Source organism: Varroa destructor, unplaced genomic scaffold, assembly GCF_002443255.2.
Source record: "Varroa destructor unplaced genomic scaffold, Vdes_3.0 BEIS01000002.1, whole genome shotgun sequence".
Classification (NCBI taxonomy): Eukaryota; Metazoa; Arthropoda; class Arachnida; order Mesostigmata; family Varroidae; genus Varroa; species Varroa destructor.
The window spans coordinates 4,013,834-4,031,999 of record NW_019211455.1 but is presented as its reverse complement, the minus strand read 5'-3'; the positions used below and the strand labels follow the sequence as shown (position 1 = coordinate 4,031,999).

Sequence of the window (18,166 nt, the reverse complement as noted above, 5' to 3'; positions counted from 1 at the left end):
ATTTATTTTATTACTTCTACTGCTACCATTATGCTAACCAACTGAGGGGGAGATCGCAGAAAGAAGTTACCTTTAGTAATCGAAATTGTTCCAAATAGACAGACCGTGACTTACGCTATATGTTGTCTCGCGGTTAAGCTTGAAACAAATCGGAAGAGGACAACACTCGTTAGTAAGAAGCACTTGTCAGAAAAAGATATTATTAAATATTCGTTGATGAATTTTACAAGTGATGGTTTTTCTCAACAAATAATTAATTCTTTAGATGTTGATATAAGAAAAGCAAGCTATCAAAAAAGGGAAAGGCTCTCTTGACAGAGCCAAAGCTGAGCGACGCAACACGACGCGGCCAGGTAGTTCGCGGCGTTCGGAACGCGATAGAAAAACAAGGCGGCCGCTTCTGCTGCTCTCGACGTCTGAGGCCAGTCGCGGCTGACGCGGAGAGAAAAGCTTCTTCTTGTCGTTCTAGACTGATTTAGCCTTCTCATAAGAAGGGAGGCAGCTGCTGTGGCAGTAACAGCAGCAGCAGCAGCGTGGGGATAACAGTATCAGGGAGAAGGTTCTACAGCGATACGACAGGACGGTAGCCGACAGAACTAAAGAACACTTAGTTTCGGGCCTTAGTTGGCGCGATTCGGCCATTTGGAGAAAAGCGAAGGGTCGGCTGTGATTATATTTTCCCTTTTTCTTTTCCAGAACATTTCGTGCGGCGGGGTACGCATTTCATTATTAGCCGGTTAGATTAGTACAATGAAGATTAATGAAGAAGCACGTTCATTAAATTATAGATTATCGTTCAAACAGGAGAAACAGATATATGCTAGTGGTATCAATGGTCAATGATTAAAAGATTTCCTTGGTTTTGTTTTTACCGTCTGTTTTCACCATTTGCATCTGTCCTACGGAATCAATAGCAGGCAGAGGTTCATTGACATATTTCTGCCAATACTATACTCAGAATTTGTAAATGCAGCTTACTGGAACACTATGTAAGGATATGTCTTTTTCGGCGCTTTCATTAGTTTTTAACACAAAAATGTCGATTTTGGAAAATTGTCTTTCAGCAAATCTACCTTTTCGTGTCCACTTCTATACGACGTTCGAGAGCATTCATATATATATATGGACGAAGAGACGTTCGCTTGCGTTGCCGCCAGGGCCGCCGCCGCCGCTGTTGCTGATAAACGGGCCGTTAAAAGGGGACCCGAGTGCGCTCATTTCTCTTGTTCATATTTCCCCCCATTTTCGGACTTTCTATCTTTATACACACATATATACCTATGTATGAGCGTGTGTGTGTGTGTTATGCAGAAGCGCTCTTCTTTCGTCTACGTCAAGCAAGCAACTGGATTTGTTCTGCGAGCGAAGATCGCCCGTCGTTCCGGGTCCACCCTTGGCCTAATCGACGCGGCTACGTTACAAAAAAGCCATCGCAAGAGGAAGGACAGAATGAGAAAAAAAAACATTCTTCTTCACGACCACTCGTTTCCGTTACTGTTACCGCGATCCCTTGGTGCGTCCGTGTCCTTTGTGCGTTTGGACTGTCCACCGAAGATGGGTTTCTGTCGACTAAGATACCACCGGAGGATCCGTTTGAACAGAAGAGACGAGATATTGGTACAGTCTATGGGTGTGATTTTGGGCGGTGCTTGCAGCCGACTCATAGAGCGGCACCCTAGCCGAAGGCGAGTCCGATAGACCTAAAATACTCTGCGAAGGCCACTGAACTGACAAAGTTACTTTTGCTCTAATCATCGTTGTTGCCGCTTTTCCCGTTGCAGACAGCTTTTACTTTGCCGTGCCCCCGTAGCGTAGCAAGGAAACAAATATAGCCAGTGTTAACATATTCAACCGAATCAGCGAGGACACCACTAAATAGCGCAATAACAACAACAACAACAACAGTGACTAGAAAAGGCTCAAGTTTTACTGGTTTGTTCGATCGATGATCCTCTTGGCATACAAACGAAACTTTCAATAATAAAATGGCGCCACTTCACGCTGAGTAGGTCACTACCGTCCGCCTACAAGAGTAGGATGTTTTAGCGACAAACAGCTACAGTCTCATAGAGGCAATAGTAATAGACGTTCACACAACGTAAATAACTATTGCGTTAGCGGAACAGTCGCCATCGCCGCGGTGTCCACCGTTGCGGTCAGTTACATCATCTTTGTTTCATATCGTTAATATCGAAAACGACGCAAACGATTTGCCCGATTTTAATTTCAACCGCCATATTCCTTTTTCAGGGCAAACAATGTTACCGATGAAGTCAGCTACGAAATGTAATGTCATAGTCTGGGTTGCTTAGCAAGCATGTGTTCAATTGATAACTTTAGTTAAATATATACTATAAAAGACATTGACATTGCTACAATATTTAGGAAGCCTAACACCTCAACCCTTTATTGTTAGTACGGATATAATAAGGTTACATATATAATCTGACGCATACATGTGCCCGCTGTGTATATCTTGATATGTACGTTACACAGGGTTAGGGGAACGAACAAAAAAGTAGTCGTGAGGTCTGTGGCGACGCTGGCTCGTCACCGCTGAGCTTTATCGAAACGAGAATGCCGATATCAAGAGGTAAGATAAATTGAGGTACTTAAACCGGCAGCAATGCCAGCTGATTTGATCGGAATGATGCTGGTCAGATTCTGCCCACGAACACGGAGGCGGGGGTGCTCACGGACCAGTTGTACAGCAGCATCAGCGACTACGACAACCGTTACAACAACAACAGCAGCAGCAGCAACAGCAACAGCAACAGCAACAGCAGCAGCAGCAGCAGCAACAGCAACAGCAGCAGCAGCAGCAGCAGGCAATAATAGACCACGCGACAGCGGACAGCTCGATAGCAATAAGCATGACATCGTGGCATGGCAGCACGCACCAACCCCAAAAACAATGCCGTTTTAGTAGTTGTGTAGGTACGAAGCTGCAGCTGCAGCTGCATCAGCAGCGGAACCGTAGGAGTTACCCGGCGTGAAGCCGGCGACACCGTTATAAATATTGTTGTTGCGCTGGTCGAGAAATCGTGCCAGTAAAGACGACAACAATGCTCACCAAAGGAGAGGCGACGGCAACAACAACAACGTTTGTACAACAAATTCAAGAAACGACGAGTGATCAGTCTGTAGGACAGCGGCAGTAACAACAACAGCTAAGGGTAACGCACACGAACGTGTAATATGCTTCACGACTCAACAGCGTACGGCCAAAGGCCATCTCAATGCAAAACGTACTGCTGTTATACACGCTATCGTGATGATAATAATCTGAATGAGTCAAGCTGGGCGGAACGGCGAGGAACGATAATGAGTAAGTGGGCGATAGGGCACTACTGAAGCGTCGATAATAAAAACACAATTTATAGCAATTGAGTGATGCTGTCGATTTAATTCCATCCGAACGATGACATTAGTGATAATAATAATAACAACAACAATGGCTCAAAATTGCATAATTACATACACTGGCGCCAAGGACAACGAGTAACAGCATTAAGTTTATTGTATAGATACGTATGTACATGATCTGTTTTTATCAGTTTTTTGTTCAGCAGACAGGATAAGAAGTTTGGTCTATGCTATTTACGTTACACGATCTAGTTACAAGTAGCGTTATAGAGGTACGATTATTACGCAATAGCTATAAAAAAAAAACGAAATCAACACAAATCGAATTTTTATTTTATCGAGGGTGCACGTGCACACCGCTTGCTGGCAGCTAAAAGTACTGATTTTTATAGAAATACCGTTTAATTACTTGTTGTCAATAATAACTGCAGGAGGTAATTCGGATCGTTGATCGCTATCGGCTGTCCTCATTTTGTCATCTCACTACGTGCATTATATATGTACGTATACTTGTACGTACACTATGCATAGGAATCGTAAGTTCATCGTTCAATAGAACCCTAGACAAACAGACTCCTTTTCCCATGCAGCAATGTAAATCAGCAACAGCACAATGCTACGGGCTGTCGGCCAGCCAATCGGGTCTACAGCCCCACGACCCGCGGCGAAGGCGAGAGTAATTCGTCGCTGTTGAGGCAATTTACCCAGAAACGATAAACGAAAAGGCTCTTAACCGTTTAACAACTATTTACGCGCTGCTGCTGCTGCTGCTGCGTTTAACCGTTCGACCGACCAAGTTCGATAACTACTTACCGAGCGTTTCTCTCCTCCCTCGCAAACAAATGCCGCGTACGGGACCCAGGCGACAAACGACGACGAAGGTGGCGACAACGACAACGAGAACAGCAGCAACAACGTTAGATTCCGTCTCTGCCCTTTTCAGTTTGACGGTAAATCTACCCCCTAAAAACATTGTTGTGCGCCGCATCGCGCACACGGCATGAACGCGCGTCATCATCATGATCCCCATTCCTGTTAAGCCCCATCACATCACTACTCACGTCGGTGCCACGGACGTCGTCGCTTTTTGGGCCACGATGGATCTTCGGCCAGTTCTAGGTATGTGATACGCTGCTGATGCTGCTGCTGCTGCTGTTACCATTGCCGGTCCCTTCTTTTCATGCAGAATGATATGTATACGCCTGGCAAATGGTTCAGTTTAGCACGATATGATACCAGTTATAATAGTGGGTCCTGTGCCCATTCCAACAACATGTCTCCCTCTCGAAGGCTCGTCGTCGTTCCATTCTTGGACTGAAACAGATGAATCGACAGCCAGTCGTTGGCCGCCCATGAAGGTGGTGAATGGCGCCCGAGGAAGTCATCGGCTATTGCTGTTGCTGTCGCCACCTTAACGCATCCGTCGTGTGTCTGTATGCGCCCGCGTGATGTATGCGAAACGCGTTATGATGCGAGGCACTATCTCCGTGTGAGATACGCGATGAAAGGCTTGTCTATCTATCTATCTCTATATGTGTAGGTGCCAGTGCGGCGGAAGGTGCTGAGGCAACAGCAGCAACTGCCGCCAACGCGGGCTCTTGTTGCCTGAATCCTGTTCATGGCTAAGGCGAGAAGGTAAAGGTAGATACCGAAAGGATGCTCTGCTTTCTCCCTTCAGGCCCTCCTCGCTCGTCTTATTCGGGGACGATCGCCACCCGAAGAAGTAACACTCCTATTGGTAGTCGTAGTGGTAGTGGTAGCCGAACGAGACGCCGTTAGCAGCATCAATGACAGGAGCAAAAGCAGCATTATCATTATCAGCAACACAATCATCTTCGTCATAGTCGGCATCATTGAAGGATCATTAATAGTATAGGATGGCCGTAGTAGCAACAGGGTGGTCATATGACTCATACAGGCAATAGGAATTGTAATGATCACAAGCGCATCATTACGTTAAACGGCGTTGTTGACGGTGACGGTGGTGGCCGCGCCGTCCAATCCACGGTATCCTCGTCCCATCCTCATAGTCGTCGTCGGCATAGTCATCAACAAGATCATCGGCGGCACTTCATCAGCTGCTTCATCGAAGACTCCGCACTCCTATGTGTTGCATTCAGTCAACTGCTCGCTCACGGCCGTTCATTCGGTGTCGTCATTTGTTGTCGTGCCTTTTCTCCCTCTGTTTTTTTTCTCCTCATCACCCTTCTATCTCGTTACGTTATCTTCTTCTGTAGCTGTCTCCAGAGTCTTTTACCCCGTCGTTCTGCAATCACCTTCCATCCTTCTACTCGTCGCCCGCCTGACCGCTACGATTACCCCATAGCACTATCATCACCATCGACACTAGCAACATCAGAACCACAGGTCGGATTGGTCGATTGTACTTCAATACAGCGCAAATACGTCTGGACATTTAAGTGAAGTGGCAGAGGTAGAGAGATGAACAGTCGATATTTTGAGAAAGTTCGGGAGTGCATTGAAGGGTGCCGTATCGAGCGTCAGTCTTCAGTAACACACTGATTTGAGCAGCTGGTTGTGTACCCTAATTATTCTTAACTTAAGTGGGTAGGACCCATTCTGTAAACGTCGGTATATGCTCCCATAAATAGCAGGAAAAAGATTGTCTGTGTATGAAAGGTCCCTTGCTAGTGGTCTCAGAGCAGTATTAAGCTAGGTTAAACGAAATTAGATGTGTAGAATAAATTTTATAAGCGAGCCATCAATACGAAAAGCCATTTCAATTCATACTACACATATTACGTTCTGTCACGATAAAGTATCTTCACTGGGTTAGAGCGATCGAAGTGTCGACCCAATTTTTCTATGTCCGCGATTATTTTTGCTGAACAAGTATTTTGAGCTCCCATTTAAAAAAAAAAGGTACATTGCCTGTTATGTTCGATATTGCGACTAGTGTTCTGTGATTGTTAACAAACATGCACACTCTACCATTTCTTTTTTTACTCTAATATAGTAATATTTATAAACAAAGTGCAAGGAGAATAGCCGCAACCGGCCGTACACACGAAGTCTGCTGCACGGTATTAATAGCTTCAAGCAGTGATTTTCGATTAGCTAGATCTGCAAATGAGCTCATCTTTCTGGGCCCGCGTAGCGTCCGCCTTCTGAGTCAGGGCACTGAGAGGTACCCAGTGTTAGGTAGACCGACCATGTCTTCAGCAGCGAACTGTTTATAGGTGCTGAACCAGCCACAGCAGATGCGTTGCATATGATGAGAGACGGGACCATTAGCAAGTTAATTATCACGAATAGAGTAATAGTACGGCTGTCAAATGGCTTGCTTGTCTGCTGTCGGCGCAGCAGAATGACGGGGGAAATATGAGGCAAATATATGAACAGTACTTCTGCCATCGTCATCATTGCCAACGCCAGAATCATCGCCGTAGTGCCCATCTTTACAAGGCTTAACGTTGCAGTTGTCTGGTGGCTAATCAAACAAGCCCCTCGAAGTCTAAATTGGCATTATTTGAATGGTTATCCTTTTAGTGGCGCGAATTGAACAGCTGGCCAGTCAGCTACACACGGTCGTCTGAACTGCTATCAGCGACGTCATTTGCCACTGTCAAACGAGTGCTGCCGCTTATCTTCTCCGACGTCTGCCGCTCGTATTATCAGCAGGCGTAAGCGGAAAAAATCGTTTATCGAGGGGTTAATAAAGTGATCACTCGTCTGTTGTTGAGATCTGAACTAGACTACACCTCGATGAAGATGAAAAGGATGGGAGGAGGCCACAAGCCCATCAGCAACGGCCTCCTGGATCGCTCGACGCAAGGATCATTATTGCCATTGCTGGCTGTAGTAGTTATTACTAGATCATTACTATTTAGTTTAGCAAAAAAGCAGCGTACGGTTACCGGAAGAATGGTTATTAAATGGAGTATTATGCAGTGCATAATGGTCGCTATTGAACAGATCAGCTCATACAGGATAGGTAAGTAAGGCAAGAAAAAGTTGGCGGGGAAGGGAGGGGAGCAAGAATGAAAAGGTGATCCAGTCATTTCCTCTCTCTAATGAAGAATGAATACAGCCAAAGCATGAAACGCCAACCGAGATCAATCAATTGCTCTAGCGATAGTAATGATAAGGTTAGCGCGCACGGGAGTAAACCACAAATCCATATTTTTCCACCTCTTGGACTTTATAACTTTTTGGTAATGAACGATTTGTTCCGTGAACGCTACGTGACGAGTTCAGACAAAAGATCTGTCGCTGTTTAGAAAATGCATCGGGTCAATATGATGAAGCTCACTAGGTAATAGGCGTCATTACGTAAAGATACAGCGTACCGTAGAAAATGATCTGCTCTCTTTAATTAATTTTAGCTGTGGCAGTTGTTATAACAGACAATATATTCGCTATCAGCGATAATGTAATGTGACCATCAAGAAGAAACATACTTTTTTTCTATTTACAACACACATGACACATATGAAACACATGTGAACAGCCGGATCAAAAGAAATTGATGTTCTGGAAAAGGCGCGGTTAGAAGTTGACTGGTCTACAAAGTAATAACCCTTCCCTGATTCATGTTAAGTCGTCATCGAATCGTCGAGTTCTTCATTTCCGTCAAACGTGGGATCCCCACGCAAATCGTGATCGTCGCTAGGCTCTTACTGCATGCTATGGAGGATCCCCACCATAGCATGCAGTAAGAGTACGGACCAACTAGGATAACTAAAAGACAGTCGGTTTTTTCCGCTTTTCTTTAAGGAGGTGCAGCTTATATTCGAAAGGAATCTGTGTTGACCGACGACAGCAGCAGCATCCGCTCTCGCTACCGTATGTGCCGGTATTATGGTAAACGCTGTTGGGCATAGTTGAGTGTCGTCTAGACAGTGAGCTAAAATTTAGTAGCAAGGGCAGCCACAATCGCCATTGCTCCTACAACAAGCGATTATGACGACATTTTATACCGCTTCGAAAATTCACACTCACCACAACTAACCATAACTAGTGCTATGAGCCATACCCCTATTGCTCAAGTCGACGATGAATCGCACACGGTGATTACTGCTGCAGCAGCTGCTGGAGCGGGAACGTGAGGACCAGGGCCTCGAAAACGTTTGCGGTTCGGCCATCAGCGTTGTTACTGTAGCATATGGGACGATGACGACGACACCTGTAGCAGCAGCAGTGGCGAGTGCTAACAGAAATCTCAGCAGTACGCACAAATGGGCTTAGTCGACTTCAGTGTTGGCTGAGATGAATGGCATAGCCGAAATTTCGGTTGTTGGCAAAGTTCATGTAGTGGTCCGCCTGTGGAGTCGAACAGCGGCAGGACGGCGGGATCCGACCAAACAGAATAGGCAGGAGGGCATTCGGGCAATGAAGGTAGAAATAAGAATTAGCTGCTGCTCAGACATTTATGATGGCCGTTGCTACTGCTAGCCAAGAAGACTGGGAAAACGGGATGAGACAGGGCTGGCGAAGCGATGATCCCGACCTGTACCCAATAGGGAACGGACGCCGATGGTAGGTCACAATAAGCTGGCTGTTACCAGCTACCAGTCAGATATCTGATTTCTTCGACTGATTTGGCTAGTTTCGGGTGCATGTCTTCTGGTATTTAATGTCTAAATAAGCTTCTGAAGCGAAGAATGGTTTAAATTTTAGTATTGAGTGCCAATTGAAATATACCTATTGTGCCAGCTATACACCTAGGGAAAGGTTGGTCGAGAAAAGGTTGGCTTGCAAATATAAGACATCTACGGTAATGCCTCAGCGACAAGTTAACTAATAATATTATCTCAATTTAATTTCAATAGTTCGTTTTCGATCAGAGCAGATATAATTATTCAGTTAGCTAAAAACCATTGTTTCAAGGCTGTTTATCCTAGTACATAAATATTCTCGGCTCGTTCTGTTCATTCTCGTTATTTTCGTTCATCTGCTAATGCGAAAAGAGAGACAGTTAACTAAAACCATAGAGCACAAACTTACCCAAGTTCTCGCGACGTTCCGCGGATGCTCTAGCTAGGTGCACATACTTAAATTTGCACACAATCTATTATCATACACCCTTCTAAAGATTGCTTTCGTTTGCCCCAGGCGATGACGACGACGCCATGCTGATTATCATTGGTATACCATCTATCGGCGGAATGGCCAATGCGCCACCTGAATTCTAATTCGACTTTTGCTGCTATTGACTCAGCTAAAACTGTTCCTGTGGCGAGGATAGTTTTCGGCATTCTTTTTTTGATGCGTATGGACGAAAATGTTTTTTTTTTCGCAGAAACGCATGCCGGTGCGAACATAAAAAGCGCCGAAAACTGAAACAATTGAGTTACTGTAAATGGCATTTTATGTCATCGAATTTTAGCTCGTCCACTGAACAATGTGGAATAGCAAAAAGACCATAGGGAACGGTATGAAGGATGAAGTTCACACGCAGCGCGTTACGTTTTCTATTGGCATCGTTCTTTCTGTCGCTTACTGATCTGGTCCATCGCTGAGGTTACCTGCAGGATAGATAACGGCGATGGTACTCATCAGCAAGCCATATACTATAACATCTGCACGTGTCGATATGATGTTGTACAATTTTAGAAAAAATGTGGCCAATTAAAGAGATTATTGGCTTTCTCAATTGCAACTCATATCTTAGCTAACGTGAGAAGTGTAGGCGCATGATGGGGTCCGTTAACGTGGCCGATTGACTACGCGAATGTTACGCTGAGGATCAGCAGCTAGATAAAATGCGTGCGTCGTACATCCAGCAGCTGCTCCTTATAAATCTATAATTACCTACAGATAATTACGTAAATCTTATCAGATAAGTAACTCTAGGAATAAACTACTATAATGATGTTTTTTTACTTTCGTATACTAGCATATTCCCGGGCACATCTCTCTCGATCTAGTGAAGGCAGTTGCGTAGTTTCTATGGAAAGTTTCAGGGATGATTATGATGACAAGCAATGCTTACTTATGAAAGCTTCGAAGCCACACATATTTCTTTGTTCAATATTAAGCATGATGCGATAGGTGCGATGAGGAATGAAACCGAACTAGACAAAATCGGAGCGTGACTGCAGTAACATGGCTCACGTTTGCAGTTACCGTGGCAGAATAATCCCTTAGTGCATTTCGCAGCTCCCAAGAGCTGTTCAATCACGATCTAAGCGGACGGTCTAGCCCCAGAGGCTGTGACCACACGTCGGTCCGACTGGTTAGATGAGGTGTTGGGGGTGGCGGACGGACAAAGGGCTATGATCGTTCAAGCACAATGTCCTTCTAATATATGGCCTCTGATTGTTTCGCGTTTTAACGCAAAAGAAGCAACGCCATTATTAACCTATCGCTGACGTTCTTATCCGGCCGGCACAGTCCCGTCATAGACGTTGGGAGCTGTTGCCCGTATCATCTCGGGAGAAAATTCGTTCGCTGGCAGTATTGATATTTCACAGGGTCCCATTGAACCGTCGACGCAATAGCAGACGAGCTATTCAATGTTAAGAATGATCGGTGATGACTGGTCAAGGTTACCCACGTAAATTGTGATGATGGACGCCTTAATCACTGGTCAATAAGAGATTAACGTAATACAGCGTAGAACGCTAGGTGATGATGGCGATAATAATAATTAATTTTTATGTATTTTAACACTCTTTCATTTTAAAGCAGGAGGTACAAAATAACAAGATGATTAGATTAAGCCAACTATACGAGTTCAAATAGTAGGAGAACGGGTTCATCTGAGTATTCTCCCATAGTTGTTTAGGCTTGTATCTTCATTTCCATCCCCTAGTAACCTATGGTAGGTAAAACGCTTCGTCGCAGATTCTTTTTTGTTCGAATCCTCAACACAGTCCTGAAATGGGAACCCAGGACAGGTATCATCATTATCAGAGGTTGAGTATAGACTATCGAAGAGGAGATATGGATAATGGAAAGGAGCATCCAGTTTGAAATTGTTCCAGAAGGTCAGATTCCCAGTGGTCGTCTATATGATATTCTTCAGTTACTATATATATATGTATACACACTTGCGTAGTGTAGGGGATCCCTGAAAGTATATGGTACAACATTAAGCAAAACCTTGAATTGCAAATCGTTTTCTTTTTCTATCTGCTCCGCTGCTTCGTTCTGTACAATAGCGTTACAATAATAGGTCGTATGCTCACACGTTACGATTCCACAACGTCACTGCAGAGCCACTACATCACATAAGCAGGCCAAATGGTTCAGTCCAGCTGTGGGTACTAGAGCAATCAGCCAGAACAAACACTATTCAAAAAATATTATTCCAAAACTGTCAAAAATTTCGCCCACCCGCTCGAGTCGCGTAAGCGCATCAAGTTCGTCGATATTTATTAAACTATCTATTCACAGATGTAGCGGCGCTTGATTTGACACTGCTGCCGCCACCGCCGTCGCCGTCACATCTGAACGTATCGAAAGTGCAGGTTTGCGTTCAAAAAGAAAATGGATGAGACTCTTCTCTCTAGGTTGTCAACAGGCGACAGATAGTTGATGGCTGCAGCTTCGCGGGTTTATGGAGCCACAGGCTGAGAGTTAGGTGACTAGGTTTACCTAGTCTGTGGAAAATAACTGTAGAAGGCAAGGTGCAAGCGTCGTTTATGTCTAGACAGCATATGAGTTCTGGTTCACTTCGACACAGAATACGCAGCTCTAGCCGAATCGGATACGATTTTATAATATAGAGAAATCAACGGTTTCAAACCGATCTGCTTCTGGCAGACATCGAACAGTCACAAGATGTCTGCGCTCCCATTGTCGGCGACGAAAGCTTCTTCTAAACGAGGAGTTGATTGTTCCACACATTGACTAACTTACTTGCAAATAGGTTTGAATGATAAGTTAAAAAAAATGCATATTTCCCTACGTTAAATAGTGCTAAAATCGAATCTAAAAGAAATGCTTCATAGGAAGTTATGCGTACATGTTTCCGGCCATAGAAATCGATTCATTTACTATATATATATATATATATATATATATATACTGCTTAATAGGCGGCTAAGTATGAACGACTGTCCTATAAAAAAAACCCTCTCCTCAGCTTCGCTTAGGGAGAAAAGATACTGCGTATATAGCGTTTCTATTTAGTAGAAGAAACGCACCCTTTAAAATGCCATTTTGGATATGGTTAACTGAGTAAAGGAAATTTCGAATCCTACTAAACTGATCAGCTAATGTTGACTTAACATAACACAGCGACGAAATCCGGCGGCAATAGTAACTGTGATAATATTCTTAATACCAACTGCAACATCTGTAATAGAAGTAGAATTAACTGCCCGGTTGACTGACTGACAGTGTCCAACAATAAGTTTTTTTTTTTTTCGTACACACAAACGACATCACGGCTAGCGTTGGCGGCATCCGTTTCGAAATTATTCAGTTGGGTGGGTCGACATGACGTTGGAGCGTCAAGAGATTTACGTTAACCACTGGTCGTAAACTGACAAACGGGCGTTAGCAGACGTAGCAGGAGTCACAACAGCAGCGAACTTTTGCGGCAATAGCGAAAGTCGATGCAGCAAATTAGACCACGCGGCGTATTTAGTAGAGAATTGTGTAGTATTTCTTACATATACACATCTAGGAAATCGTCGTCTTTAGACGAGTATTTAATGATTGTTGAACAGATCAATTAATCGATAAAAGCCTGTTTCTGTTGGGTATGCGAACTGCATTTAGAGGACTACTAGCAGCAAGCAAGCAGAAGACGTTTGTCGCCAATATCGACCGTATTGCTGACAGCATCAGCGGGTCAGAACCCAGGAGTAACATCACAACTGTAGCATCAAAAACAGTAATGATGTTAACAATAGTACCAGCGAGTTGAATACAATGAGCAGCTGCCGATTCGAGTAACCATTGTGGCCCCAATGATGATCGTCGACCGAAGGCACCATAATCTCCTACCTGGTTTAATGTATTTGTCATTTAACGCCGCTGTCACGTCTGCTAGCGTCACCGCGGCAAGGCCCACTTCTGCTGCTGCTAGTCAATGGCCATATGCAAACGATTCAGCTCCCCCTCCTTTTTTGTGTATGTGCTTGGCAAAGCGCGGAGTGCGTCCCGTTTGTTGCTGCTGCCGCCGCAGACGCCCTACCGCAGTTCAGAGGACATATTGTACAACAAAAGAACAATGGCCATGTAAATCTCGGCCGAGACCGTTACACGTTTAAACACAGAAGCTGCAACAGCCGCGGTCCCCGCAGTGGCGGAAGCATCTCGAACGTCAGTAGCCGTTAAGTAGACAGTAGCCGGACTGCAAAAGGCGCGGCGGGTCGAGAGAATCGTTCGAGTGACCGACCACAACGGAAAAATAAAGTTATAGACGAATAAAGCTAGTTGGCCAGATACAGCAGATCGACAGCTATAGCATAATGGTGTAGAGCGATGCTCCAGACAAGTGTGTCTAGCTAAATAAAGAAAGTTAGAGGGGTCCTAGACGTTGAAGTACTTTTATAAGCGTTTGGCAGCAATACGTTACAGAGTGATGTATCCCTGAACTATTATGTTAGCTAAGTTGCCCATAAACAGCAGGGTCTGCAGGCCAATGCGCATCATCAACTCAATAAGGACGCAGTTTGTAATCATGCTCGGAGAAAAAGTCGCTGCTATGTTTCTTTTATGCTTGCAGAGTGTCTGTATATCGTAGATGTCATACAGAGAGGTAATGCGTCCCGTTGTCACAAGCTATTTTAGCGCAGATTCATTTCGCCACACCGGGTGAAATCCGGCTGAATAAGATGGATCTATGTTAAATAACGCATTACCCAACACTCGAATGAGTTCCGCTTTGTAAACATGCGTTTGCTCGTTGTTCCGCTAACTAGCCCGCCGGACAGTTTCGTTTGTAAATGAACAGCAGAAAATATGAACTTATGTACAATGCAATCCTATCGATCAGCATCGATTAACGCCATATAAACATGCAAGATACTAGGATCGATTGTCGCCTCTCAAGTCATATTGTAGATATCAGCTGCTCTGCAGGCACGGATAACGGGGAGCGGTACAGATGCTGTGTCTATTATTGGTCATTGTTTCGTCTGTTTGTCACATGTTTCCCTCGTTTTCGTCATGTAACAGACATTTATTCGAAATTCTCTTTCCCTGTTGTTTTGCTGGCCAATCTCTATGTTAGTATTACAAAGTGCCACAATAATCATCACGTGTTCTGTCCTGGCTAAATCTATTAGCAAGTAGAACGTGCTGCTGCTGCTGCCACCGCCGCCGCCGCCGCCTTATGATGAAAGACCAAAAACTTAAATAACTGCTATTCTGTATTCTAGTAGAGGGATACACCTGTACCGTATACGTAGGTTACGTTCAGAAAATGATCTCTCTTCGCTCTTAGAGGCAGCTGTAAAGGCTAAAGTAAAAATGAAAAAGGTCAGTGCTGTTTTTTCAATCCGTAATGCTCATTGAATCGTTAACATCCTGCAAGCTCATAATGACATTCAGCCATGACATGAAGACCGAGCAGCGGACGAGGGTATGTGATGATAATCGGACGATACACCCTTCCTTACCAGCTGTTATCAAAACGTATCAATATTTCTAGCCCAAAGTCGCTATATATGACATCATATAACGTCTGTGGCATGACACTGTATTTGTAGCGCCGTGTACCTTATGCATTTGGTGTTTAAGTGTTTAGTCAGGTCAGAAAAGAGCAGAAGACGCGGGATCGAGTCAGCGAAACAAGTCGGTACTCTTCCAGCACACAGCTCTTTATTTTCATATAACCGATTCGGGCTGGTCGAGTCAGTCGAAAATAATGACTGATGACCCTCAGATAAGGTAGTGCTTACGGCATAAGCAGACACAGTCACAGAAGCATGGCATATGGCTGCCACTTCTGTTCGCATTTGTCAGCGGCAGATTTTGACCAGATCGACGCGACTGACTCGCTACCGACACGCGGTAGGGTCCCATCGCACCGTACCTTCCGCGGCCTAGCAGCAGTAAAAGCTATTCGGATCGATTGTCCCATATCTGGAGATGGTAGACAATGGTGCCTAACCGACAGATGGTCATATAGGCTCGAGCTAGGCAGTTTCTACGGAAATAAATAATTTCTTGGCCAACAATTTTTGACCGCGCGAGTGAAGGAGTGAGTGCTTGAAAAAGCAAGGCATAGATGTATTGCCAACTACTCAGACACACGCAAAATCAGGGAGTGCGGTTTGCCTAACAGTTTCAGTTGTCTGAGACTATTCAGTCCCAGTGGCAGTATCACAAAGCAAAAAGCATTCGAAACGGAAAAAAATTCCATACATTTACACAGATAGAAGGTAGTCGAGGGGGATGGGGTAGACGAAATAGCTTTTTTGAACCGTTTTTCGTCACCAGCAGATAGAGGATCGCTGTCGTCGTTTCTCGAACAGCAAAAATCGCTTCGTCTGCTATCACTCGAGGAAAAAAAAATAGGGCGACAAAAAAAGCCAGTGATTTGTTACTGTATTGTAGCTATGTACGAGATAAGAGGTAAGCAAGGTTTGCTAGGCTGTTCAATCAACGCGACCGTAAAGTCATGTCGTATAATAATACTATTGCAGTAAGCCACTTCGCAATATGGCAGCCCAGTGCTACGATAGCAATAATGGAAAATAACGGTCTCAATGTGCTCATCTGTCATTCATGCGCGAAACTCTATCGCATAGTAGCTCTTTTCGTTTACAAGTAAAAGATTCCTATTTCGTTATATACTGCCAGCTACTTGTGAATCGCGCTCGCACGCCGACCGACAGGTATACAATGTCACCTCTGCTCATAGCATCAGTGGCTATCTTGGCTTGAGCGAGACGAGCGTGCCGAAATGAGCGACGTTCCTTTAAATGGCCAAAAATTGCTCTCCTTCTTCACGAACTCTGTCGAAACTGTTTTTTCTGGCTTTCGTTCATTTGCCACTTTATACATGCTATCTCTCCTGCGACTGTTTCGTTGTTATTGTTGCTCGATCGGCTAGCGGTGGCTTTTGTAAAAACTTAGCAGCGAAAACTACGCCTTCGCATACGGCGTAATGTAGAAACGCTCACACTCACAAACTCTTAAGGCGTGCGCAATAGCAGAAGTTTCACAGAAGCCGAACATTACTCCGCACCGTATTTGTGCGTGTCTGTCTGTTTGCGTGTGTATTTGCCACTGTCTTCAGTCTTTGACGCCGCGGCGGATGGAGCGAATCGAGATGAAATGGACGAATGAGATGAAGAAAGGGTACCTCAATGGAATGGCTGGTAGCGAAGAAGGCTACTACTTGAAGTCGGGGATTGAGCTGTGAGTAACCGAAGTGAAGGAACAGGAAACAACCTGAAGACAGACAAAAAGACGCAAATAGCGTAAAAGAGCGAAAATGAAATCGTTGCCATTGGCATCGGCTGATCGGTCGGTCACCGCGGCTGCTTTGCGTGACGATAGCAGTTTCCGGTTAAATCGGCGCCTTATGATTCCGCCAGGACGGCGGCGGCGGCAGAGGCCTCGATGAAGAGCGCCGCCAAAAAACGCAAATAGCTGCACAGGACCGCAGAGCTAACCAGAATGCGGCCTATGTAAGACGCGATAGCTACAGATGGTGATTGCGGTAATGGCAGTGACAGCGGCACAAATTACGATGCCACTGGCTAGTTGTTAGTATGGCGTTAACTTAGTGTGTTGTCTTGTCGTTGTTCTAGAGGAGCTAAAACCACTCAGAAATTCACTCATATTGCATCCAATCCTAAACCCCGCCTGAAAGACATCGTCATAAAAAGTCTGTTTATCCTGCTTTGTAATAATTGTTGCTACGTTAGTGTCAAGCCAGAATTGACTCTCTAAGATCGCAGCATGAGAGTCGTCTTGCTATTCAGGTGGATGTCGTATAATGTCACGCTCCACTTAATAGATGTTTGACGTGCGTCTTGTTTACAAGCGCTTATTTACAATTTAAACCAGCACCAGCATAGGTTAGGTCTACCCGCAAAAAACGTCCGGATGCAGCGAGCGAAACGTGACACACTGTTATTCAGCGAGGGTCCTGGTTCGGAAACAGCTGCAGGTAATATGCGTTTCAATTTATTAGTGATGCTGTCATTCGCACCGAAAAGGGGTAAGTGCTATTTTCTTCTTTATAAATCAATGATTTTCAACACGTTCACAATCAGATCATTCGAAAAAATAACAGTAGTAGTATTTATTTTATATTTTTTTGTATACATACATATATTTAATATTCGTTATTACCACAGCGTTATAACAATATCCAAATGTAGGCATGTCTGCATGCGAGAAACTTCCTGTCAAACATTGTTCAACTTGCCCCTACCCACAGGAACACACCTCATCGAAGCAAATTTGAACTCGATTACACAGGGTACACAGAAATGATAGTGATACATTGACGCACACAGGCCAACATCATGCCTCTCACTTAAATCGCTTGTTCATCCTAAGTACTTTCCACCCAATCAGTGGAATATGTGCGCCATTTGATACAAGTAACGCATGGCCAACGCATCGATGCCATCAATCAAAGCTGAGTCATAGCTGAGGTACCACGTTACTATTAGAAACAGGACATAAAGAATAACCATTAGGATGCATACATATATAGTTTTCAGTCATCGTACACATACAGGGTAATATACCTTTGGGAATCCGTCACCTGCTTGGAGAAACCTGTATATCGTTATTTTCAGCTTTCTGTTTTTCCCACGTTTCGCTTGCCATTTATTTACTGCCGCCGATCGCTATCAAAGACTGTAAAATGATTTGTAGAGGCCCCGACAAACTTGCGAACGTTCTGTTGCAGCTT

The 18,166-nt window shown here is 44.5% G+C and overlaps 1 protein-coding gene and 1 long non-coding RNA gene across 6 annotated transcripts in view; one reads left to right on the top strand and one right to left on the bottom strand.

Annotated features, from left to right (window-relative positions):
• The window catches only part of LOC111244197 (uncharacterized), a 26,236-nt gene extending 22,854 nt beyond the window's left edge, over positions 1 to 3,382 (top strand). The window contains exon 5 of the long non-coding RNA XR_015320519.1: positions 1,065 to 3,382. This is a non-coding gene — a long non-coding RNA (uncharacterized LOC111244197). The remainder of the gene's footprint in view (positions 1 to 1,064) is intronic.
• Positions 1 to 18,166, bottom strand: part of LOC111244196 (uncharacterized) — a 180,161-nt gene that overhangs the window by 148,537 nt on the left and 13,458 nt on the right. The gene's annotated exons all lie outside the window — the stretch shown is intronic.